The sequence below is a fragment of the Lactuca virosa genome, chromosome 6 (genome assembly GCF_052849685.1).
Source record: "Lactuca virosa cultivar CGN04683 chromosome 6, Lactuca_virosa_CGN04683_v6, whole genome shotgun sequence".
Classification (NCBI taxonomy): Eukaryota; Viridiplantae; Streptophyta; class Magnoliopsida; order Asterales; family Asteraceae; genus Lactuca; species Lactuca virosa.
In genome coordinates, this window is record NC_136431.1 from 235,859,620 (window position 1) to 235,886,069 (window position 26,450).

General features: G+C 39.5%; 1 pseudogene across 2 annotated transcripts; it reads right to left on the minus strand.

Moving 5' to 3' along the window:
• Positions 1-3,730: 3,730 nt before the first annotated feature.
• On the minus strand, positions 3,731-6,400 carry LOC145118978 (eukaryotic peptide chain release factor subunit 1-3 pseudogene; annotated as a pseudogene). Of its 2 annotated transcripts, none has more exons than XR_013713571.1 (3): positions 6,249-6,400; positions 4,413-5,866; positions 3,731-4,023 (listed from the first exon to the last, which is right to left on the minus strand). The product of XR_013713571.1 is annotated as a eukaryotic peptide chain release factor subunit 1-3 pseudogene, transcript variant X1 (transcript). The 2 variants fall into 2 exon arrangements; XR_013713572.1 differs by having other exon boundaries at positions 4,413-5,863; positions 6,249-6,398.
• Positions 6,401-26,450: the final 20,050 nt, after the last annotated feature.

Consider the following 26,450-nt stretch of genomic DNA (forward strand, 5'->3'; position numbering starts at 1 on the left):
TCTTCATCACATCTCCTTAATCGGAAAACATTCAAATTCATACTATAAAATTGACGTTACAATCATCTTATAAAATTTACGATTTAAAAACTATCGATATTTAACATTAAAAACAAAACAATGGAGATTTTGTGGTATGTTATATCAATATATATATCTATACTACATAATAAATAAAAATAACTTGTGTCACATGTCATTTTTCTAGAGTATTAGTTCAAAATTTTATCTTTTATTCTCATGTTGACACGTGGCAGCCTCACATGTTTTTCTCTATTAATTCAGTTTTTTAAATTCAAATAAATCATATATTTGTACCTTGACTTGAGCTTCTCGCTTAAGTTCTTTTTTGTGCTAATATATATTTTGCTCGCCATTTAAAAATAAATAAATCAAGATATGTATTAAATTTGAAATTTGAATTAAGTTATGAGATTTCCTAATATATATACAAATACAACGAGATCTCCTAATATATACAAAAAAACACTTATACACCTATTTAGAATATTTATTTTATTATTATATCTAAAATTTATAAATTTTATTTTATTGACATATATTATGAGAAAATGGTAAATAATCTTAAATCTATTCTAATAATTAAAAATCTTTTTTACTACATGTCACACTCTCATCCATTTTGCTACATATAGTTTTGTGGCTATAAAATTGATTTCCATTTTGCTACATATAGTTTTGTGGCTATAAAATTAATTTTTTTTTATAAACTCATGGTTTTCACGGGTCTCTAACCTTGTGTGTGTGTATATATATATATATATATATATATATATATATAAACAAATAATATATTCTATTTTCTAAAGTGGACATTGATAAATAGAAAAGCATAATAAAATTTTTGAACATAAAATTGGGACCAGTCAACCAAATATATATTCAAAAAAAATAAGAAATAGGACTTGGTAACAAATGGGCATCGTGTCTCTTTAATAATTGATTTCATTTCAATGGTTGTTCCTGTTTGGTGGGCTTCCATAATCATCCATTATTATAACCACTCTCTTTTTTATATGTATTTAAAAAAGTACTTTCAGAAATAAGTAAAAGACCAACTTACATTTCTTTTGTACATGCTAAATGAATTTTCAACACATACAATAGCGACTTACATTCACAAATGTTTTATTTTATGTCATGTACTGTTGTATACTGTAGATCTTTGAACTTGAAGAACATGTTTCAGTCTACATAAGTAAATTTGACAGTTAAATATCTACATGTGACATGTCAAATAATATTTATGTCCATTTGTTTTTTCAAAAGCAATCAAGTAGTATTGTACTTTTTGATTTTTCACATTCAGGTCACTTTTTTTTGTCAAAATTGTCGGTGTGTAAGCATGGCAACGAGGGCAACCCTCCATGGCTCGATAGGATTGGAGGCCCCAAATTAATGTCAATTGTTTATAAGGAGTTCATTAGCTTCACAAATGTATTGAATCATTAAAATATGATACACCAGTGGCGACAATTTCCCAAACAATTGAGCGAAGCGACCAAGCTGATGTGAAGCTCCTGATGGGACTGCGACTCTATGTCTCTCACACTCTGAGTATTTTGATTTTTGATTGTCTATTTTGTCAACTTATTTGATAATCCGTTTCTGACCCGTGTTCTGATTTCTAATTCCCTGAAGTTCTTCAAGTTCTAAATAATGATTTCTGAAATATGAAGTTTTAGAGTTCAGTCAACTAGTCAACTGAGACTAATTTCCCGATCTCTATGATTATATTCTCTCATTTCCGAGTCTGGATCTGAAGCTAAGTGAGGTATGTTAATCACTTAGTTTTTATTATCTCGTCTCTTAAGTTTTAGATGTTTCAAGTTAAGCTTAGTTTTGAGAAAGAATGAAAATATTGAAAAGGCAAAGACGATTTGGGAGAGACACCACGAGTATGATATGGATAGGATCATTTATGAAGGTTAGGTTAATTTCAACTTTTATTTCATTGGTATATAATTATTTATAGTTCCATTTTAATTTTGTGGTTTTCTTGATTTTTGTTGCATGATCACTTTCTAAAAATAATGAATTTTATTAGTTTAAAGGGTATTAAGTGTTGTTCATTACACGGTTTTTGAATTTGGTATGATTCCAAGATTTTGTTTGATAGATGTTTTTTATTCAATTTTACAGACTATAAATTGCAATTCAATCTAGGTGTCCACAATTGGTTTTATAATTATGTTTTTGTTTTACGTATAAAGACAATGTGAAATGGTTCTTAAAATTAAGCTGTTCCAAATTTTTCGAAACCTATTTTGGCAATTGCATGTATACAAAAGCAAGCATCTTTGTGTGATGAAACTCATCTAATATGGTGAGACGTGTTCATAGAAAGGAGAGGATAAAAGCATCAAATAAATGTTTGGAAGATTGAAATGAAATCTTATAGGATCCATTTCGGTTATTCAGCTGCATTATTCTAATACAAATTTAAATCTTATCATACTTCAGTTTTAGTAATTTGATTATAATTATTTGTATTTTGAAAGGCCTCATATTTGTTTTAACCTCGAATCATTGCATTTCATATCATTACTCAATCGTTGTTTGTCACCGCTTCGTCATCAAGAGAAAGATTTGTTGCTTTTTTTAGAACGGCAATGAAATTAGAAACAAACTAGCAAGAAACTAGAACAAAATTACAAAAAGATCCGTTGCTTCTTAATTGCTAATTTTGATGCCCGGTAAGTTTCCAATTTGTTCCTTCCTTCACACCTCATGTAGAGACCCCGATCCTCATTCTCACAAACACATTGTTCTTCTATTTTTTTTTAAATTCGATTTCACTTAATTCAAGAACAATGAGGATTCTCTAAGGATTCTGTTAGTTATGTATCTTTACAACAAAAAAAAACTTGTATACATCAAAAACCTCAGGTTCAGGTGTTCAACGGAGGTAAATTCATTAAAAAGGGACAAATTTTATAAATGAAACAAAAACCGATAATATTGATAAGCCAGAAGTTTTCCATTTCGTTACACACACTTGAAAGATGAATGTGGATTCATGATAGTACTTCTAAATTTTCCATGGGACTGATGTAATGTAACTGTCATTGTAAGTGCAAGAAATTGTTTCCTGTGTTTATTTGGAAAAATTGACAAAATTGTTTTTTCTTAATACATTCTATGAACATAAGATTTTAATGCAACTAATTCATATTATACCACACATAGTATTGTATTATGGTTGGATTAATTTAATCAAAAGATTCTTATACTACAATGGCTGGATTAATTCAAGATTCACGACCACATATTCCTTGTTGCAAGATACAAAGAAAATAGTTGCTATAAAGTACTCTCCCATTCATTTGTAAAACACAAGGCAATCAAAATATTCCCTTGAATTTCATTATTTGGCGCAATAAGATTGAAAGGTCATGTAGATAGATAAAAAGTTTACTATAAAACATATTACTACTACACTAAACATCATTTTTACCATTTTAATTGGTTTTATTTTAAACATGTATTTAAACTCGTTAAAAATGGATTATGATGATCTAAATATTTAAAAGAAACACATCTTTCGAAAACTTTGATCATCAAGATAGATGTAAAATCACATAAGATATAAAGTATGAAACTAATTATCCAATTTCGATGGTTAGCCCACGAAATAAAATATTTTCCATTTAAGAGAAACACAAAATTAATAAATCTATAGAAAAAAAAACAACCAACCAAAACCTAATTGTTTCCATCAAGGCAATTTCAAATACGATGATACGACGAATCCATAAAAACAACCACAAGTTTCAAAAAAAAAAAAGATGGTAATATGACTCTCTACAAGTTGAGTAAAAGTAAAATGACACTAATAGCCCCCAATCACGACCAAAACATAACATCAAACTATGTCTCGAAAGCCAAAGCTCAAAATGCAAATCCACAATTAAGGGCATACTTAAAAACATGTAAAATCTCAAGTGCAACCACTAGAAGTTTGGGGTATAATATGTTGTTCATCCACGCTATTTATTCCAACTGATTCAACACAAAAAAAAAAAAAAAAAAAGTTATTCCAATGCCACAAAAATACTATTATTATTCCACAACAAACATTTTAATCCTTTTCTTATCTAGCTTCAAATACAATAGATTCAATGCAAGAAATAGCAACATATAGAAAGAACGACCTAATTTTTTTACATATTGACCGTCTTACCCTCTCTTTTAGAAAAAAATCAACATATTATCTCCTATTACCTTCAATTTAGTAAGTAATGTTGGTAACACCTAAATTTCATTAATGATTGATTTCATTATATCAAACCAACCCTAAGAAAACTTTAAAGTTCAACATAGAACACACATTGCAAAAAAAAGACAAAAAAGAAGAAAGAAAATAAAGAAAAGAAAGAAAAGATACTAACCTTTTAAGGAAATTGTTGATCAGTGAACAAATATGGAGCTTAATAGACTGCTTGAAGAGTAGTACCCTGGTGCTGATTCTTGGCTCCACCCCCTTGCACCAGCATCTGATCATTCATTGATTGCTATTCATCAGAATCATAATTTTCTCCATCATCAGAAAGATCATCAAAAGAACGAATGTCAAGCTGATAACGAAGTATCCCACCAATTCCACCAAACCCTCTACAAAACTGTGAACCTTCTTGTGACTTGTTTGTCACAAACTCAAGTGTGCACCCAAATTTCTTATACTCATTAGCAAACCACTCCAGCAATGAAGTCTTTTCTTGAACTTCAAGTTCAGCATTTGTTTCAGGGTCCCTAAAGTTACTCTGATCAGCTTCTTGTTCCTTGTTCAGATGCTTTATGATGATTTCACTTGTAGCACTGTGTTTAAGAACGTATCGATTGATGTCAAGATTCTCCCACACAATCAGGATTTCAACAGCTCCCATCTCCAAAGATTTCAAAGTGTCTTCAACACCAAATACGTATTTACCAGTGTCTTGACTTATCTCTTCAAAGTACTTCCCAATCAAACGTTTTTCTTGGATGAACTTCACATTAGCAAGGATTTCAGAGGACAATTCGATAGCTTGATTGAAACCATTCTCTCCTCCATATGAAACATCAACCACGTTCAAGATTTTGGCTTGAAGACGAGGGTCAAACATGTCGGATTGACTCAACTCGGTTTTGAAATCAGCAGATCCAGCAAGGATAAGACCAGATACATTAGGTTGACTGGTGGCAGGGTTGATGTAGAACTGTGTTGCCAGCTCAGCTGTCTTTCTCACATAGTTATGACGTTTCTCCATTCGAAGACGTGCAAATCGAAGAGCAGATTGTCCTCCTCTCCCGTGTTTCTTTGGTAAATCAACTGTGAATTTGTGAAGAACTTCCCTTGTGTTGCCACTCAATGTCCCGAAAAGTGTCCCATTACCATCCATAACAATGAAACCAAACTTGTCATCAGATTCCAGGAGTTCACTTAAAGCTTCTGTATGGAACTTGTTATCACAGAGATAAAGGGAGGCGTTGATTGGTTTGAAAGGTTCAAAATCGATTGTAACCTTCTTCTCTTTTCCATCATCAGTGAGTATGGTTCCAGTGTAGAGAACAAGTCCATTTGGGGGAACTTTGTTGTACAGCTTAAGCCTCTGTTGAGCAGATGTTATGGCGCCTAAAACAGATTGACGATTCACTCTGCTCTTGATATTTGAAGCAGTTCCAAATTCATCACCAAGCATCTTTGTGACTCGAGAAATTTGATCCCGTGGAGGCATAATAAGAGAGATCATACTTGTACCATTGCCTCTTGCAGCTTCCAGTGCCTTGATAAGCTTCTTGATCTTCCATATCTCTATATTCTTATCGGTTTCTTGTCCATCCGACATCGTGACGAAATTATCTGCTAAAAGAAGCAAACAGATATCGATTATTGGCAAAATCGTTACAACGCTGCTTCAATTTATTCTAATCGAAGCCGTATCGCATATTAATAAAGGAGACACAGACCAGAATCCAGATCGATACATAACTTAATAACTACTACTAATTATGAACACGAATTCTAGTTAGTACCTTTGAAAACGAGCGATCTAACAACACGAGATTCGAGAAGAAAAGTACAATACGATGACTTAAGAAACTAAAGAATCCACAGAATATATGAAACTACGGTAAAAAACTTAACAAATTGCAAAATCAAAAGAGTAAAGCGTATGAAGTTTAATCAAACAGATGCAATAACAATTGCTACGGACTGAAACAGATCTGAGGGAGAGAGTTTTTACATGAAGAGGAAGAACGTCTGCGGCAGCTTGGACTGGAGTCGGTTTTTGGATTGTGGTTGAAACCCTAAGGAAAAGGTCAATTTATGTGGAAGAGGAATTCGCAAAATAAAAATAGGTAATAGTTATCCATTAGCACCCCCGAAGTCTTGAGATATTTTAAATTGGCACAATAGCATTGAATGAGAACAACATTGATAAAAATATGAAGGAAATTGGGGCATATGGTGTTATTGATAGATGTATTTTGATCAAATAAATAATTAAATTATTATAATAATAACCTTTAAAACACAAATCCTATTTTCTTTATTTTTACTCTAATAAATGAATTTTTTTTTGTCACATGTCACATTCTCATGTAATTTGATATCATATGTCACACTCTCATGCAATTTACCAAATATAATTTTGTGGTTATTTTGAATTAATTTTTTTTTCACATGTCATTTTATTAGTTTTTCTATTTTATTAAATTTCACATAATATTTTAATATAATAATTGCAATAAATATAGTAATAAATGGATATCAATTTCATTAATGAACTTACATTTTAATTTTAAAATTCTCAAATTAAAGCTCATTAGTTTCTTTTGTTTATTTATTTAAATTATTTGTTTAAATTTAAAAGATAAAAAACATTAAATTATAATAATTCATTATTTTTCTTATTTTCTTATAAATTTAAAGTTCTCAAATATTTTGACATTTATATTTGTTTTATTTTTTTTAAATCGACTCATATAATACATGGGTCTCACAACTAATACATGTTATATGTAGGATCGACTAAAAGTCAATTTGTAAATGTCAATTGAGATTTAAGTCGAGTTGGATTATTTGGAGTATAAAAAGTTTGATATCGATTCTATAAAACTTATGGTATTTTGGAACTAATTATGACTTTATTTACCTTAATTTTTTGTTTTGAGACAAACAACTAAACTATATTCGTGGAAACTTTTTTTTCCTTTTTTTTGTTAACTTTTCTTATTTAGCTTTTTTTCCAACTCACATCCGCTGCTTTTTTTTACTTTTTTTCAATTTGATTTTTATTAATTATTTTTTGGATTATTAATTAACTTATAACCAAAGAGATTCTAATTCAACGGTATTAAATGTTGTTCTCTATTTTTAAAATCAAGAGTTCAAGTTATGTATGAAACATATGTGATATTAGGGATAGACTAGATTTGACGTTAAAAAAAACTATTGCGATAAAATTTAACAAACGAAGTAGTTTACTAAAAATAAACAAGATGATGTAAATATACATTCATTGTTTGAGTTTCGATTAAACTCGCAAATGTGTGTTAGTTATTTAAGTTTTCAACATACTTGGTATTTTCCATTCATTTTATTTCTATTTTTTATTTAAAAAAACATATGGAACATAAAAAATATATTTTTTCTAAAAACACCAAGCCTTCACTTTTTCATATTTCATTAATTACAGACCCCTCTAGATTCTTGTAGTTACATGAATGATAATGCTCTCAAAGCATTTTTAGAAGCAAAGTTGTCCACCAACTTTTCATAATAAATATTTCCCAATATATTGTTCTCGATAGCTATAATTTTCAAGTCATTAAGTTTTTCTTGTGACATTGTGGACCGTATGTAGGACATTAACGATTTCAATTTTGAGAAACATGTTTCTACATGCGCAACGGTTACTAGAATAATCATCAAGACTCTATATGCATTAATTGTATTAGGAAAACAACTAATTTTTTCATATATTTTAAAACATTGGGGTTAGTAGTTTCACTCGGTAAGAACTCGTCAACCATAACTTCAGATAAAGTTCATTGTCGTCAATATCTAATCGTTCACCCTACTTAAGTGTGGCTTCAAGACGGTTGCAACACAATTTAAGATATTTGTCATCAAATTCCTTCAATTATTTTGAAAGCAAAAAACCAGAATGTTTTTCATAATTATTGTATTGTTCAAATCTTGTTTTAAAGGAAGTCATCGCTTGAAAAAAATAACAATTGAACACACAAGCCACAACATAAGTCAATCAATTTTGAAAAATGAAACACAAGAGGTGAGCATTGGATTTCTCATAAAATTGATTTTGATTTTTGAAATTGAAACAATCAATTAATCAATAATATCTAACTGAAGGCCAAAAGCGATTATGAAATTAAGTGATCTTATTGGATTTCGAAACTTATAATTTTGATTTCTAAATCAGATGATGCACTAATTTTGAAACAATCAGTTAATCAATAATCAAACACATACACACCCTCAATGCCTTAGCGGGTTCAAAAGAATGAGTGACGTCATAGCGACTTTCCGACTTGGATTGGCGATAATCATAGGCTGAACTGACTTTGCCCTGGTGACGATACCTTTGAATCAAATTTGTTTTCAGACATAGATTACTAGTCTACTATAATGAGTCGTATGTAAAAACTGGGCCCTCTTTACGACATGGGTCATGTGCAGTCGCCCACCTTTCACACCCTCAAAGACACCTATGTATGTGTGTGTGTGTGTGTGTGTGTATATATATATATATATAAACACACGTATGTATGTATGTATTCTTACTCGGTCACACGAACTTCTACCTTGACGTACTTCCTCATTATAAAAAAAAAATAGTGAATAAGAATAATCAAGAAGCCTTAAATATTTTCATGGTATCATCAATATTTTAATATATCATATAATGTAAAATTTAATCCCGTCCAAGAACTACAACCAACCTATCTCAACACAATGGATAAATCAATTGTTGAAAGTCTCGGCCCAAATTCAATCTTTTGGATACATATATCGGATTACCTACAAGAAAAGCATACAAATGACCAATTGAATGACATAAAGTAACTATCTTTATGGAAAAAGCAAAATTGGTTTGTTATTGGAACCATAAGAATTCTAAAAGAAGGATCGTTGGAGTTGATATTTCAAAGCAAAATTGGTTTGTTATTGGAACCATAAGAATTCACGGCCAGAAAAAAACCGATTTTGTTTATGCTTTATAAAAATCAGAGTACTTGTTTTAATAAAAATGTTGCGAAATTTGTTCCCAGAAAAACATGATAAATACGTTATCAAAGCATTTCCGAAGAAATGTATCTTTTATTCATTTTAAAACACTTGAGATGTCTTCGTCAATACAGAAACATAAGCATAAACAGAACTTACATTCATTTTCACTAGTGATTTATATCTCCTTAATCTGTCAGTGTATTGTAACTTCGTATCGACACCTGTGATACAAATAAGCTTGAGTGGGTCAGGTTGGGAAACCTGGTGAGTACATAGAGATTTCAATCCCACAATGTTATATCATATAATTTAGAACTCACAAAATATACAATTTCACCATATATATATATATATATATATATATATATATATATATATATATATATATATATATATATATATATATAAGCAACTCTTACCCCACCCCGTTAATCCTCACAACGAGACTATCCATACTCTCGGACCTTAAATTTTTAACTCTTACTTAGTCCATTCTCTCGGATCTAATCCATGTTCTCGGATCAATAATTATGCCCATTCCATACTCTCGGGTGAGGGACAAGTGTCTATGTGTAAATCCATACTCCCGGATTAATGACGAACAACTATGTCCTGTCATACTCCCGGATTAAGGACAACTGACTATGTCTTAATCCATACTCCAGAATTAAAGACATTTGACTGTGTTCAATCCATACTCTCGGACTAGGGACAATGAATATGTCTAATCCATGCTCCCGGATCAATCACATATACTAAAATTCTATTCTCTGAGTATAACTTACTCGTACTCGTAAAAAGATACTACCCAATATTCCTCATAATTAATTTAGGTTTACTCTTTATCCTAAATCATCATATATAATTAGGTATGTTCTTTAACACGTATTTCAGGCAACATCAAATAACTCACACATAAACATATATTTAATACTTCAATCAATACTTGTATTAAAATCATGTTCATGAAAGGGACTATGCACTCACCTGATAAGGTGGTGACTCGGTACTCGGATGACACTTCGTTTACTTTAAACAACTCATTTGACAGAACCTAGTATCATTACCACTAGAGTTTAGTCTATGCTCGACGAGACTAATTAATAGTCTAACTATTATTACTATTATATAAGCGTTAACACAATATTTTTCACCCACTATGTACAAGTAGGGGCCAATCATGGAACACCGGAGGGCAAGATCATTTTGGCATATAGCACATCTGAAATCCAGCAACCCAAGCGGCCCTCCAAACCAGATTCCCCGTACCGCGAGTGGTTAAAAAGATATTATAACGACACTTATATAACTCATAATAATAGCCCAAATATTTATTATAAGGTCCTAATAACATTACTATATTTAAATAAAAACTATATTTAAAATAGCGTACGCGTATCTTACCTACGAGGGGGTTTGGCTAGAAGTTGGGCTCTGCAGGGGCAGAACTTCCGAGCCGAAAGCTCTTCTTCTCGGAGCCGTCGAGCGCTCGGGGCTTTCTTCTAGCGCTAGGGGAGTTTTGGGAGGTTTAGAGAGAGAGTAGAGAGAGAAGGGTGGAGGTGTGAAGAAATGAGGGTGGAAGGGGTTGTATTTATAGGGTGAAGTATGGCTGAAGTTGGTGCCACATGTCACCATCTAGTGGCAAGCCTTGGGGAGAAAGCAATGGCCAAGATTGTGCCACGTCACCCCTTTTGCAGCAGCACCCTGCCGACTTCTAAACCCCGTAACTTTCGCATACGAGCTTCGTTTTCGACGTTCTTTATATCCACGCGTAGGTAAAAATAAGATCTACAACTTTACTTTTGACTCTGTCGGCTAATTCTCGACCGATCTTAAATTTAACAGTATGAGGAGATTACACTGTTAAATGTCCGCGAAAAATTCGTAACTTCTTCATACGGACTCCGTTTTCGTCTGTCTTTTTTTCGTTGAGTTCATATTAATGAGATCTTCAATTCTCATTTAGGTCGCGTTGGCCAAAAACTGCTCGATCTAAAATTCGAGTTTCGGGTCGTGCACTGCTATGCCAAATCTTAGAAAAATCATAACTTCCTCATACGAAGTCAAATTTGGGCGTTCTTTTTTTGCACGCTCTCGGTTTAATGTATACTAAAACTTTTGTTTAGGTTACTAAGGCTAAAAATTCCTCTATCGTAAATTCACTATTTACGTCGCGCAGTGTCGTGCCGGTTCCGTCGCGAAACTTTGACGGGTCATAACTTTTTCGTTATAACTCGGATTTCGGCGTTCTTTATATGTACGGAACCCTTGTGACATATTCTACAACTTGGTTAAGATTACTCCTTCTAAATAATCTTCCATCAAAAACTCATTTTTGATGCTCATCGTCTCTAATTTGACTAGCTCGAATTTGCGGGCGTTACATGTCATGATCAAGGTTGGCTTACTATCAGATTACCTACAAGAGAATCATACAAATGACCAATTAAATTGTAATATCTGGGATTTATAAGGTACTAACTATATTATTATTAGACTAATGAATGGAATTGGTTTAGGCTTGGACCATTAGATCCTTGTGATTGGGCTGAGAAGTGTCGTACGCGGGGCATACTATGCCATGTACGCTCAGCGTAGTCATGAGATGAAGGCGCGGAAGCCATGCACATACGCCCAGCGTACCAAAGGGTACGCGCAGCGTACGCATGCAGACTCTAAAACCCTAAAATTTAGGGTTTGTGTAACACCCATAAAATTCAAGTCAATTTAAAACTTTTTAAGATATTCAAAAACCGATAGTTATTACAAATATATTTTCAAAATGGTTTAATATCAGAGTTTCCCAGAACCAAATCATAAAACATGAGGAGGTGCACGATCACGCCTTCGCCTTTCCGCGATCATCAGAAGTACTTGAGACAATAATCGATAAAATGTAAGCTCGAAGGCTTAGTGAGTTACCCCCAAAATACCAACACCATACCGATATAACCATATCATATAACATATAAGCAAACAGCATGCATAATGAGCCTTCAGCCTGACTGGACCGCCTCGCAGACCTTCAGTCTATCTGGACCGCTCTCCGAGCCTTCTACACGTCTGGACCGCCTCGCAGGGCCTACAGCCTATCCGGACCGCTCGTCGGGCCTTCGGCCTGACTGAATCCCTTTGCAGGGCCTTCAGTTTATTCGGACCGCCCTGGGTATGTTGGCCTTCAGCACAAAGCAGGACCGCCTCAACCCAACTCCCAATCAAACAAACATGTGCACATATTATGATACGCTAGCATATATATAACAGTCATACCGATCTAACAGATCATCAATCATAGCAACATCCTACAACCAGGATACCGACCTAAACAGGTCACTAACATAGCATCATCCTATATACCAGGATACCGATCTAACAGATCATAATAGCATAACAACATCCTATCTATCAGGATACCGATCTAACAGATCATAGCAATATATAACATCCTATCTACCAGGATACCGATCTAACATATCATAGCAATATATAACATCCTATCTACCAGGATACCGATCTAACATATCATAGCAATATATAACATCCTATCTACCAGGGTACTGATGTAACGAATCATAACAGCATATAACATCCTATCTACTAGGATATTGATCTAACAGATCATAGCAATATATAACATCCCATCTACCAGGATATTGATCTAACGGATCATAACATCATATAACATCCCATCTACCAGGATACTGATCTAACAGATCATACATCATATAACATCCCATCTACCAGGATACTGTTCTAACAGATCATACAATACTCGAGCATCACAACATATCAGTATATCAATCCAAAAAAGGGCCGGCCTTGGTGCCTTAGACCCTTGAGTATAGTGAGGAAAACTCACCTCACACTGCTGAAGTCCCGCGGATAAAACTCCGGCTGCTGGTTGACAGATCCCCGAGCTGTCAACATCAAACAACACTCAATTAATAATTGGGTTCCAAGCCCAAAGTCCAACTCACACTCTACAGGCCCAATAGTCAACCAATGGACTAAAGCCCAACATATGGCCCAATTTTCCAAATTGGGCCCAGACCTCTACATAGTCTTTCCTTAAGGCCCAGATATGGCCCCTCTATGGCCCAATTTTCCAAATTGGGCCCAAGACTCTCACATAGGCCTTATCGTAAAACCCATACAATTATTTAGTCCATTTACTTATTCTTGGAAAGCCCATTAATAGTCCAATCACCAAAGCCCAATAGAAAGGCCCAACTCAAGGCCTAAGTGAAATTAGGGTTTCCACATGAAATGACGATTAGGGTTAAGTGTTTCTTACTTAACCCATTAAGGACTTAATCCATTAAGTCCAATATTGCCTTAGGTCAATTTGCCAATAATTATTAATTAATATTTTAAGTTAAATAAATAATTCCCGTGCGGTCCCGTTAAATCCCAAAATTAGGGTTTCAAGGCATTAGGGTTTCACTAGTCGGGCACCACCCACTACCACCTCGGGTAGTGGTGGTCAACGGCGGATCATGGCGGCGGCCACCACCTAACGGTGGTGGTGACAGATTTTCTTTTATTATTCCGATCAATACAACACAATGATACAACATACATACAATTTTACACTTCAAAACACACCTAAAGACACAATAAACACACACCCACAACCACCCTTGTGGTGGCAGCCGGTGGTAGACGGTGACAGCCACCACCTCACGGTGGTGGTGGGTTTTTCTTCTTCGTTTTCTGGCCATACCTCACCATCACGCAAACAGAAACAACACCTATACACACATGCGAAATTACATTCAACACAGTGGAACGCCAAACACTCACACACATAAACACATCCACTGCCGACGGTGGCAGCGCCGTCAACGGAAATCAGAGGGTGGTCTCGGGGCGGCAGCAACAGAATGGTCTTGGTGGTGCTTCGGTTGGCGACCTCGGCAACGGTAGTGGGGCGGCAATGGTCGTCGGTTGATGCAACGATCGTGTTCTCCGGCAAACACGTAGTCTCAAGTCGTCCTTGGTCTCGTCGGAACAAGGCCAGCAGCGGCAGAGGAAGACGGAGGAGGGCACCGCGATTCACCGGTCAAAGGAAAGCAACTGAGTTTACCGGTCCTTGCGGTTCAGCCTCACTGGCAGCGGACCATGGCGGCAATGCACGACTCAGATGGAGGCTTTCAATGACGATAAGAAGGTGGCCCTGGCGGCTAATGGTTGGATGGGTGATCGGGTGGCGTCGCCGGAGATTGGAGGAAGGAGGTGAGATGAATGGTGGCGGCTGGAGTCGAGCATGGCGGCTGAAGAATTAGGTTTAGGGTTTTGGTGTTCCATGCGGTTATAAATAATATATATATATATATATATATATATATATATATATATATATATATATATAGATATGTGGGGCTAACGGGGCGATGGGGAAGGGAGCCAGGTTTAAGTCCCGCTCCAAACAAACTTATACGCATTTTACATATCTGGCCCCTCCCCATGACATCTTTTTCAATTTAAATCCAAATTTTACAATTCAGCCCTCAACATTTCAATATCCTTTCCATTTAAGTCTCAATCTTACCAAACAACCCGTGACTCTTGAAAATCTTCCCAAATTAAATCCCAGAAATAAACTTTTAGCCCCTTGAGATTCAAATCTTGCCATTTGGCTTCCCGAAACCAATACCCCACTAATTATTATTTGATTTTGGACCATAATAATATAAAATAATAATAATAATAAAATTAGTTTTCCGGGTTCCGGATTTATTATTTAATTATTATATTTTAAATGGGATGTTACAGTTTGATACCTATATAAAGAACCTTATGCCCTTAGTCCAGCCTCCCTTTCACCCTTAGACAGCCACCACGAAAACCCTAACCCATATTTGTGTGTTCTTTTGATTTGGTAGCCATTTGAGAGCATTTTGGTGTTGTTTTGGTGTTTGCAAGAGAAAGAAGTTTGAAAAAGGAGCAAGGATTCAAAGGGAGCTTGTAGATCCAGGGGATTAGCACCATTTCTGACTCATTTGAGGTATCAAGCTTCAAACTTGACAATTGCATGATTAGTTATGATGTTGGGGTGTTTTATAGGTTATTTTGATTCCATTGTTTGGGTTTCTTGTATCTTGATAGTTGCAGACCTTAAGAGCTATCCTTTTGACCTCTTGGAAGCACTTAGAGTCATAAAAATCGAACCTTCATTGTTAAGCCACAACCATGCAAGTATTTGGTGGTCATAAAGTTTGTTTAAGGACTAAAATCATGGTCACAAAGTTTTTTTAAGGACTAAAATCGAACACCATACAGATAGTGACGCCAAATCTTGAGGGCGAGCGCCACCGCCCCTAACTCCAAATCATGGGTGGGATACCTCGTCTCGTGAGGCTTCAACTGCCTCTATGCATATGCAATCACGTGTCCCCTATGCATCAACACGAAACCCATCCCCGATATAGATGCATCACAGTAAACTACGAAGTCCTCTACTCCCTCGGGAAGGGCTAACACTGGAGCTTCGCACAATCTCTGGCCAAGAGTCTCGAATGAGGCCTGCTGCTCGGGCCCCCAAGCAAAAGTAACACCCTTCCTGGTCAATCTGGTAAGAGGAACGGAAATCTTGGAGAAATCCCTGATAAATCTCCGGTAGTAATCTGCCAGGCCAAGAAAACTCCTGATCTCAGATGGGGACCTCGGCACCTCCCATCGCATAATTGACTCAATCTTGGCCGAGTCGACAAAAATCTCATTCTGGTTAACGAGATGCCCTAAGAACTGGACCTTTCGTAACCAGAAATCACACTTGGAGAATTTGGCATAAAGCCTCTCCATCCTCAATACTCCAAGAATTTCCCGAAGATGCTCCCCATGCTGCTCTCTGGACCTCGAGTATACAAAAATGTCGTCGATGAACACGATCACCGACCTGTCCAACATGGGCCTGCACACCCGGTTCATGAGATCCATGAACGTTGCCGGTGCGTTGGTGATTCTGAAAGGCATCACCACAAACTCGTAGTACCCATAACGAGTCCTAAAGGTCGTCTTCTGGATATCCTCCTCGCAAACTCTCATCGGATGATATCCAGATCTCAAGTCAATCTTGGAAAACAAAGACGCCCCGTGTAACTGATCGAATAAATTGTCGATTCTCGATAGTGGATAACGGTTCTTGACCGTCAGCCTGTTCAACTCCCGGTAGTCTATGCACATCCGGTGTGAACCATCCTTTTTCTTGACAAAAAGGACTGGCGCTCCCCACGGTGAGCTACTCGGTCTAATAAAACCCTTCCCCAACAGCTCCTGAAGCAGCGATGATAACTCCTGCATCTCGGGCGGCGCAAGGCGATAAGGTGCATTGGCAATAGGCACCGCACCCGGAATCAGATCGATCCGGCACTCCACCTGTCTCTCAGGAGGCACACCCAACAACTTGTAACTCCCCGTTCCTGGTACGCATTTAATTTATTTATATATTCATTTTTGTAAGAGCTACTCGACGAGTTGGTAGCCCTAACTCGTCGAGTAGGTGCCATCTTGGTCGCGGGATTTAAATGGTCTACTCGACGAGACCGAGCCTGGACTCGGCAAGTAGGTCCATCAGGAGGAAACCCTAATTTTTAGGGTTTGCACCCTATTTAAACATCATATCTGGCCTCCACCCCAACCTCCATGTAACGCCCAAAAATTTCAAACCAATTTAAACTTTCAAAAACAACCCAAGTTCCATTAGTTATTACAAAAAGGTTTCCAAATAGTTTATTATCAGAGTATCCAAGAAACAACATCATAAAAGTGAGGAGCGGTACGATCACGCCTTTGCCTTGCCACGATCTCCTGATGTACCTGAAACAATAAACTGAAACTGTAAGCCCGAAAGCTTAGTGAGTTACCCCCAAAATACCCATACACATCCAACCATACACATACAGAAATGAACATCATACTATGGGTCCAGTCAACCATCGGGTGGGAATACCCCTGGCCCTCAACCATCGGGTTGGAATGCCAATATACTACGAGTCCAATCATCCTCGGGATGGAATACTCCCGGCCCACAACCATCGGGTTAGAATGCCCACAATCTTACACCTACAATAACTACTATGGGTCCAATCATCCATCGGGATGGAATACCCCAGGCCCTCAACCATCGGGTTGGAATGCCAGCATACTACGAGTCCAATCATCCTCGGGATAGAATACTCTCGGCCCACAACCATTGGGTTGGAATGCCCACCTACTATGAGTCCAATCATCCTTGGGATGGAATACTCTCGGCCCACAACCATCGGTTTGGATTGCCCACATAACCAATCAAACATGTGCACCTATATCAGATGATCATATAACAGTCTACCAGACAACATACTAGGGCCCTATCATCCTCGAGATGGAATACCCTCAACTACCATAACAAGCATGTGCAAATATAACAGGTAATCTCCTACCAGCATACAGACAGTCAGACCTAACTATAGGTCACTAAACATAACCACATCTGATCTACCAGGATACTGATCCAACCGATCGTACTAGCATGTAACCATCCTATCTACCAGGATACCAAGCTATCATACCACAATAGTAACTATCTCAAATAACAAATCAAAGGGCCGGCCTTGGTGCCTTAGACCCTTGATTATAGTGAGGATAACTCACCTCGCAAGTAGCTCGGAAGGTAGTGACAAGCTCCTCTAAATGTAGCTCCAACTCCGACACCTATATTCACCAATGTCCATTGCTATAAATATCCAATTCACCAAAATGCCCTCAGAAGTCAACTGATCAACCCTTGGTCAAAGCCAAAGTCAAATGTCAAGGTCAACAGTCCATGTTGACCTTAACTCGTCAGTACCCTTAGATACTCGCCGAGTTCCTTGCATAGCTTGCCAACCCGCTGAGTCACTCGTGTGACTCGTCGAGTTCCTAGGGTCAGTGGCCGTAACTCCTTGGCCAACTCGCCGAGTTTTCCCTTTATGACTCCCCGCTTCCAAACGTGTCCAAAGGTTGAGAAAACCCTCGCCGACTCGCCGAGTCACTCGACCGACTCGCCGAGCCCACAGCAACCTTCATCGGACTCGCCGAGTCGTTCATACAACTCGCCGAGTCTACGATAATCTTCATTGGACTCGCCGAGTAGTTCATACAACTCGTCGAGTCTCTTCAGTCCTTTACTCATACAGACGGTTTTAATCCATGCTAAGGCTCCAAATTGTAGATCCAGCTTCCCAATGCATGTTTATCACGTAAAGTTGCAAACTTTATGTGCATGCAAGGCTTTAATGACTCATAATGCCAAAACTAAACTTGAAATGGAGTTTAACTCAAAAGGAAGGGTTCATGCTTGCCAAAGCTGGAGACTTTATGGCTTTAGAGTCCAAGATGAGCTTAGATCTGAAGTTGCAACTTCAGATCTTAGACCATACCCGAAAATGAATATCACCCATGCTATAAAAGCCCCAATCTCGAACATGAAGAGATCTAGAAAGAACAAGGTCAAGGTAACAACTTGTTACCTTCAGACTGATGCCACCAAGCAGAGAGATCGAATCCACCAGCTCCTCTATGAACAAATCTTCTTAAACTCCAAGCCTTCTTCTTGCAATTGCTTCAAAACACACTTTCCCTCCCTCACACACTCAAAATGGGGGGTTTTGGATCGGTTAGGGCTGCCTCTGGACGTCAAGGGGGATAAGGGGGCTGAGGTAAGGACTTAAGGTCCTTTAAATAGGGTGCAAACCCTAAAATTAGGGTTTTCTCTTCCCAACACCAACTCGTCGAGTCCAGCCGCCGACTCGGCGAGTTGGTCACTTAACACGCGCCCAAAACCCGCTCCGACTCGACGAGTTAAGACACCTACTCGTCGAGTCTACTCCTTTATTTACACATAGCACCCCGAACTTATATTCCTGAACTTGGGATGTTACAACTCTCCCCCACTTAAATTAGGCTTCGTCCTCGAAGCCTGCTGCAGTACACGATTTTGGATAACACTCCTGCAATGCAGCCTCTGACCACCCAGCCAACTTAGGTCTCTTCAGACTCTACCATTGCATCCTTTCTACGACAACTCCTTTATGTGCAGGATCCCTGCCTAACGCTCCAAGCCGGCCACCGGCCTCTTCTCCTTATTAGCAGCACACATCAATCTAAGTATCACCCGATGATACCGCCACCTTCCTGAATCTAGTCCCTATCCGCGCTGACAGGATGAGGCATCCTTCAGCTTCCGGGCAACTCCCAAGAACAACCAGCTATATCATATAAACACTCATACCTGGCCCAATCAGCCTCGGGCTGGAATACCAGGTACGCCTACGACGGGTCCAGTCATCCCTAGGATGGTATACCCTCGTATCCTCACGCATGTTCGGCCCAATCAACCCTCGGGTTGGAATACCAAACGCATCTGGTTCAATCAATCATAGGGTCCGGTCATCCTCAGGATGGAATACCCTAGATTGGAATACCACTACATACATAACCCATGCCTACAACCATACTTGGTATCAAAGGATCTATCCTTGCATCTCCTTCAACTTCTCTGATTCGACACAACCGATCACAGCTCACCCAAATCTCAACAATACGTCCAATCCGAACGCGCTCCTACAACAGTCAGAATCACACAATCTCTATGCCCACAGCCCATGACTGAAATACCCTCACATGGTCCTCAGCATAGGTCTGGATTGCTTCCGAGTCTGTCCACTCCGCTACTTCCACTTCTGCTGTCCAAAACTCCATTTTGTAGATACTCACCTCCTTCACCTCCAAGGAGGCTTAACCCACAACCTTGCAGCATCAGACATTGCCACAACATCGAAACTTCTCTCTACACTATCCACTTGTGGATCACGATGCCATTTCATAACACATATACTCAGGACCTGAACACACAACTGATAACCTATTTAAAGTCCTCATCACACTTCCTCAACATATCCATCACTTGAAGACAGGCCCACTGATTGCTATTAGCATAGAAGTATACTTCATACTTGCACATAGATCTACCATTCATACAGAGTCTTTAGTATAACCGGGCCGTCTCCTTACTCCACTATAGAAACCGCCATCCAACTGCATCAGGCAGCATCTTCCAACGCAATGCCTCACCTGAGAACATCCTGTTCTCCCCCACTTAGAGCAATAACTATTGATCACTGGCGGCGAAATTGGTACGCGACTCAATTGTCCCTATACAAGGCAACAAACTTCAGAGTATCCGAGTTCCTGCTGATGATTCCTGAGTCCCTGAATCACGACTGCTCGATCTGGTCTAATGATTTTTCCTATCATATCTCTTTCTCTTGAATGAACCACCGGATCCTACCCATCTAAGATCCCTTAACAATACAATCCCCTAGCATCTCCTTTGCTCTAATAACTCACGCAGAGAGAAACGGAAACTCATAATACAAATATGAACAAAAGATAGGAGAAAAGACATACTGGTCGTCACCTCTGGCGCTGTCCGGGTCTCCTCGACCATGAGCTGATAGGCACGCCCTTGAGCCTTCGGAGGCTTTGCTCTACCCTGACCCCCGTCAGTAATCCTCAAAGTGGCTGGTGTTGGGGCCTGCACTGGCCTTGTAGCCAAAAGAGGACACTGGGCCTTCATATGGCCCACCTGATCGCAATGATAACATAGTCGGACTCCGGCAGCTGGAGTCTGCTGTCTGCAGTCCCTGGCTATGTGACCCTCCTTGCCACACTTGTGGCACCCAGAAGAAGACCAACAACCTCCATCATGCACCTTGCCGCACTTCCCACAAGTGTGACTCCTCTGACTCCCCTGCCGATACTCAGTGGACCTCAACCGTTTCGGCGCAGGCTGAGACTGCACCGGGGCCTGCCTCTGCTCCCTCAACTGGAGCTCGATCTCTAACTCGCGCCGCCTGGCGGCCTCCTGCAGCTCCAACAAGGTATCACATCTCTGCGTGGACACGAACTGCCTTATATCCCTCTTGAGCATACTCAGATACCGGGTCATCTGAGCCTGCTCCAAAGCAAACTCAGGGCAAAACATCGCCCTCTCCGTGAACATCCTCGTGATCTCCGTCACCGACTCTGAATCCTGCTTCAGCTCCAAAAACTCCTGAGCCAACCTCTCCCGCTCAACCCGCGGAACATAACGAGTACTGAACATGTCCCGTAACTGATCCCAAGTAACCGCAACCCGCTGCGCGTCGGAGTATGATCCCGTAGTCAATCTCCACCAATCCTTTGCCCCGAGCCTCAACAGGTTCAGAGCACACCTCACCCTCTGATCAGTAGGGCATGAACATGTGAAGAAACATCCCTCCACATCCGACAACCATATCATAACAACGATCGGATCCTGAACCTCATTGAAAGTAGGGGGCTTCGTATTATCGAAGTCCCGACACTGAAAACCCCGACCGGCTCCTCCCCATGTCGCTGCTACAGCCGCTGTAGCTGCCGCGGCAGCCGTCTCTGCAAGAGCTGCATAGCGCTCATCAAAGTACTCAACCATGGCGGTCTTGATCGACCCAAACATTTTCGGTAATTGAGCCCGGAACATAGCAGCAACCTCATCATGCAGGATCTCACGAATCCTGGCATCCAACTCCTCCGTCCTCATCTGACCGATGACCTTGGGTGGTGCTGATCCATCCTGACCACCCTCTCCTGACCCTGATCCCGAACCGGATCCCGCCCCGAAGCGTCTTGTAACCACCATACTGAAATACATTCAAAAAGGACATCAGACATTCCTCATAATATCCCAGAAACTAGCCCCCAACCAAAACCCTAGGGGTTGTGACTTCCTTGATACGCGTATGGGTCCTGTGCTTTCAGTAGTACGGGCCCATACTACCTTCCACACCTACCCATATTTGTCCCAAGTATCTCCACAACACCCTAACAATACACATAAACAAAGCGGGCGCTCAATCCTCACTCCTAGAGGAAAGCTAAATATCTCATACTGACCTACCGGTCCCACAACTCACCCATCCATGAAACTTCCACCAACCCTGCAGCACTAGTGTATGCTAGTCATATATAACGCTGGACCCTATAGACTTTCGAATATCGAATCCTACCCTAAGCTCCCAATCAGACAATAACAGAACATAAGTCCAAATCAAACATTCTCAGGCTATAAGATCTTAGTTATATATAACCGTGATGCATACACTAAATAACTATAGTAATGATGTCAATTTCATGATAAGAGAACCCTAGGCTAGCAGGCATCATGTAATCAGGCAATTCTATTATGCAATTCTTGAAGATCCCTAGCCTAGTTCTAGCATGCTGTTCTATCATATCACATAATATCAAGTAACTGTATGGTATTTTGGGGTCTACTTACTGGCTCCGGCTGATCGTACACCCTGCATCCTCCTTACTTATTTTTAAAACCATTTTAGAAATCATTTTGAAAACCTTTCCTTGATTTGAGACTGGATTCACACGAATGTTCCTCCAATTCACTCAAACCAAGGCTCTGATACCAACTTGTAACGCCCAAAAATTTCAAACCAATTTAAAATTTCAAAAACAACCCAAGTTCCATTAGTTATTACAAAAAGGTTTCCAAATAGTTTATTATCAGAGTATCCCAGAAACAACATCATAAAAGTGAGGAGCGGTACGATCACGCCTTTGCCTTGCCACGATCTCCTGATGTACCTGAAACAATAAACTAAAACTGTAAGCCCGAAAGCTTAGTGAGTTACCCCCAAAATACCCATACACATACAACCATACACATACAGAAATGAACAGCATACTATGGGTCCAGTCAACCATCGGGTTGGAATACCCCTGGCCCTCAACCATCGGGTTGAAATGCCAACATACTACCAGTCCAATCATCCTCGGGATGGAATACTCCCGGCCCACAACCATCGGGTTGGAATGTCCACACTCTTACACCTATAATAACTACTATGGGTCCAATCATCCATCAGGATGGAATACCCCAGGCCCTCAACCATCGGGTTGGAATGCCAGCATACTACGAGTCTAATCATCCTCGGGATGGAATACTCTCGGCCCACAACCATCGGGTTGGAATGCCTACCTACTATGAGTCCAATCATCCTTGGGATGGAATACTCTCGGCCCACAACCATCGGTTTGGATTGTCCACATAACCAATCAAACATGTGCACCTATATCAGATGATCATATAACAGTCTACCAGACAACATACTAGGGCCCTATCATCCTCGAGATGGAATACCCTCAACTACCATAACAAGCATGTGCAAATATAACAGGTAATCTCCTACCAGCATACAGACAGTCAGACCTAACTATAGGTCACTAAACATAACCACATCTGATCTACCAGGATACTGATCCAACCGATCGTACTAGCATGTAACCATCCTATCTACCAGGATACCAAGCTATCATACCACAATAGTAACTATCTCAAATAACAAATCAAAGGGCCGGCCTTGGTGCCTTAGACCCTTGATTATAGTGAGGATAACTCACCTCGCAAGTAGCTCGGAAGGTAGTGACAAGCTCCTCCAAATGTAGCTCCAACTCCGACACCTATATTCACCAATGTCCATTGCTATAAATATCCAATTCACCAAAATGCCCTCAGAAGTCAACTGATCAACCCTTGGTCAAAGCCAAAGTCAAATGTCAAGGTCAACAGTCCATGTTGACCTTAACTCGTCAGTACCCTTAGATACTCGCCGAGTTCCTTGCATAGCTTGCCAACCCGCTGAGTCACTCGTGTGACTCGTCGAGTTCCTAGGGTCAGTGGCCGTAACTCCTTGGCCAACTCGCTGAGTTTTCCCTTTATGACTCCCCGCTTCCAAACGTGTCCAAAGGTTGAGAAAACCCTCGCCGACTCGCCGAGTCACTCGACCGACTCGCCGAGCCCACAGCAACCTTCATCGGACTCGCCGAGTCGTTCATACAACTCGCCGAGTCTACGACAATCTTCATTGGACTCGCCGAGTAGTTCATACAACTCGTCGAGTCTCTTCAGTCCTTTACTCATACTGACGATTTTAATCCATGCTAAGGCTCCAAATTGTAGATCCAGCTTCCCAATGCATGTTTATCACGTAAAGTTGCAAACTTTATGTGCATGCAAGGCTTTAATGACTCATAATGCCAAAACTAAACTTGAAATGGAGTTTAACTCAAAAGGAAGGGTTCATGCTTGCCAAAGCTGGAGACTTTATGGCTTTAGAAAGATGAGCTCAGATCTGAAGTTGCAACTTCAGATCTTAGACCATACCCGAAAATGAATATCACCCATGCTATAAAAGCCCCAATCTCGAACATGAAGAGATCTAGAAAGAACAAGGTCAAGGTAACAACTTGTTACCTTCAGACTGATGCCACCAAGCAGAGAGATCGAATCCACCAGCTCCTCTATGAACAAATCTTCTTAAACTCCAAGCCTTCTTCTTGCAATTGCTTCAAAACACACTTTCCCTCCCTCACACACTCAAAATGGGGGGTTTGGATCGGTTAGGGCTGCCTCTGGATGTCAAGGGGGATAAGGGGGCTGAGGTAAGGACTTAAGGTCCTTTAAATAGGGTGCAAACCCTAAAATTAGGGTTTTCTCTTCCCAGCACCAACTCGTCGAGTCCAGCCGCCGACTCGGCGAGTTGGTCACTTAACACGTGCCCAAAACCCGCTCTGACTCGACGAGTTAAGACACCTACTTGTCGAGTCTACTCCTTTATTTACACATAGCACCCGAACTTATATTCCTGAACTTGGGATGTTACACTCCATCACCTCCAAACCCTATTATCGAAACCGTAATCCGCCATAAGTGATTTTGAGCTAGTTCTTGCCATTTTTGAGTGTTTTTGTGCATTGTGAAGCTCGTGGGAGAAGAAGAAGATAGAAGGCTCAAGGGGGAAGAAGTAGATCCAGGAGTTACACTTCATTTACTGCATTTTCTGGTAATCAAGCTTCCAACTAGATCATTCCTCTCTTAGATCTGGTTATCTCCATATTATGAAAGTTTTGGGTCAATAACCTTGGTCATTGGGGTTGGGACGTCCCAAGTGACTTATATCTCAGATCTAGGATCTAGAAAGGGTTCCATGGTATAAAGGCGCAAACTTTATGACCATGGAAGCCCCATGTGATAGGCTATACTTTTGTGGTTTGGGCTAGGCATTCTAATGTATAGGTCTTGGTAGGATGTTAGAGTGTGTTGTGGTGGTTGTGGTTTGTTAGTGGGTGTGTGCGGCCATACACATGTGTGCGGCCGCACACGCTGTGTGTGGCCGTACACGTGTGTGCGGCCGCACACGGTCTGTGTGGTCGTACACGTGTGTGCGGATGCACACTTGTGTACTGCTTCATGTGGTATAAATAGTCTGAGTCTGTGTCAGTTGAACAATGACGTATGTATGTGTTTCCCAAGGTGTACCTGACATTTATGTGTAATAGATGTGTGCATGCTTGGCTTAATTCTCTTTCTACTTCTTCCACACTCTGTTTGATTGCTTGCAATTCATTGATCACTGATTTGGATCTATGGATCAGGGACTTATAAGTGGTATCAGAGCCTAATCAATGTCAATTTGAAGAATCATAAGAGTGTGCGGTTGAAGATAGTTGTGTTTTTTGAAGTGCACTTATATTTTGTATCGAGAAACTGCGTCTTATCTCTGTTTTTACTAGTTTGAAACCAAAATTAACTCAAAAATCTAGTATTTTTGGGTGTGCGGTTGAGACTTTGAAGGTGTGAGGCTGAGATTTTGAAGGAGTGCGGTTAAGGAGTACGGTTGAACGAGTGCTGCCAAGTGAAAGGCTAGGTGTACTGCCCAGTGTGCTGCCAAGTGTACGTTTGGGTGTGCGGTTAGTCTGTGATGACAAAGTGTGTGCGGTCAGCTTGTGCGGTCAGTGTGTACGGTCAAAGTGTGTGCGGTCAGCTTGTACGGTCAGCTTGTACGGTTAGTGTGTACGGTCAAAGTGTGTGCGGTTAGCGTGTGCGGCTGAAGTGTGAAACTCATTTTTCTTGGTTCAAAATTTTTCTAATTTTTGATCTTCCTGTTGAGTTGTTCCTTCTAGAAAAAGACAAAATGGAATCTCAAAGTCAAACTCATTTCCACGAACTTGATACTGTCATGGGCACTACTACGCGTATTCCTAGATTAATGTCTGCAGATGGTTTTCCTGAGTGGAAATACAGAATTGAAAAATACATTAAAATGAAGAATTTCAAAGTCTGGAGAAGCATTCT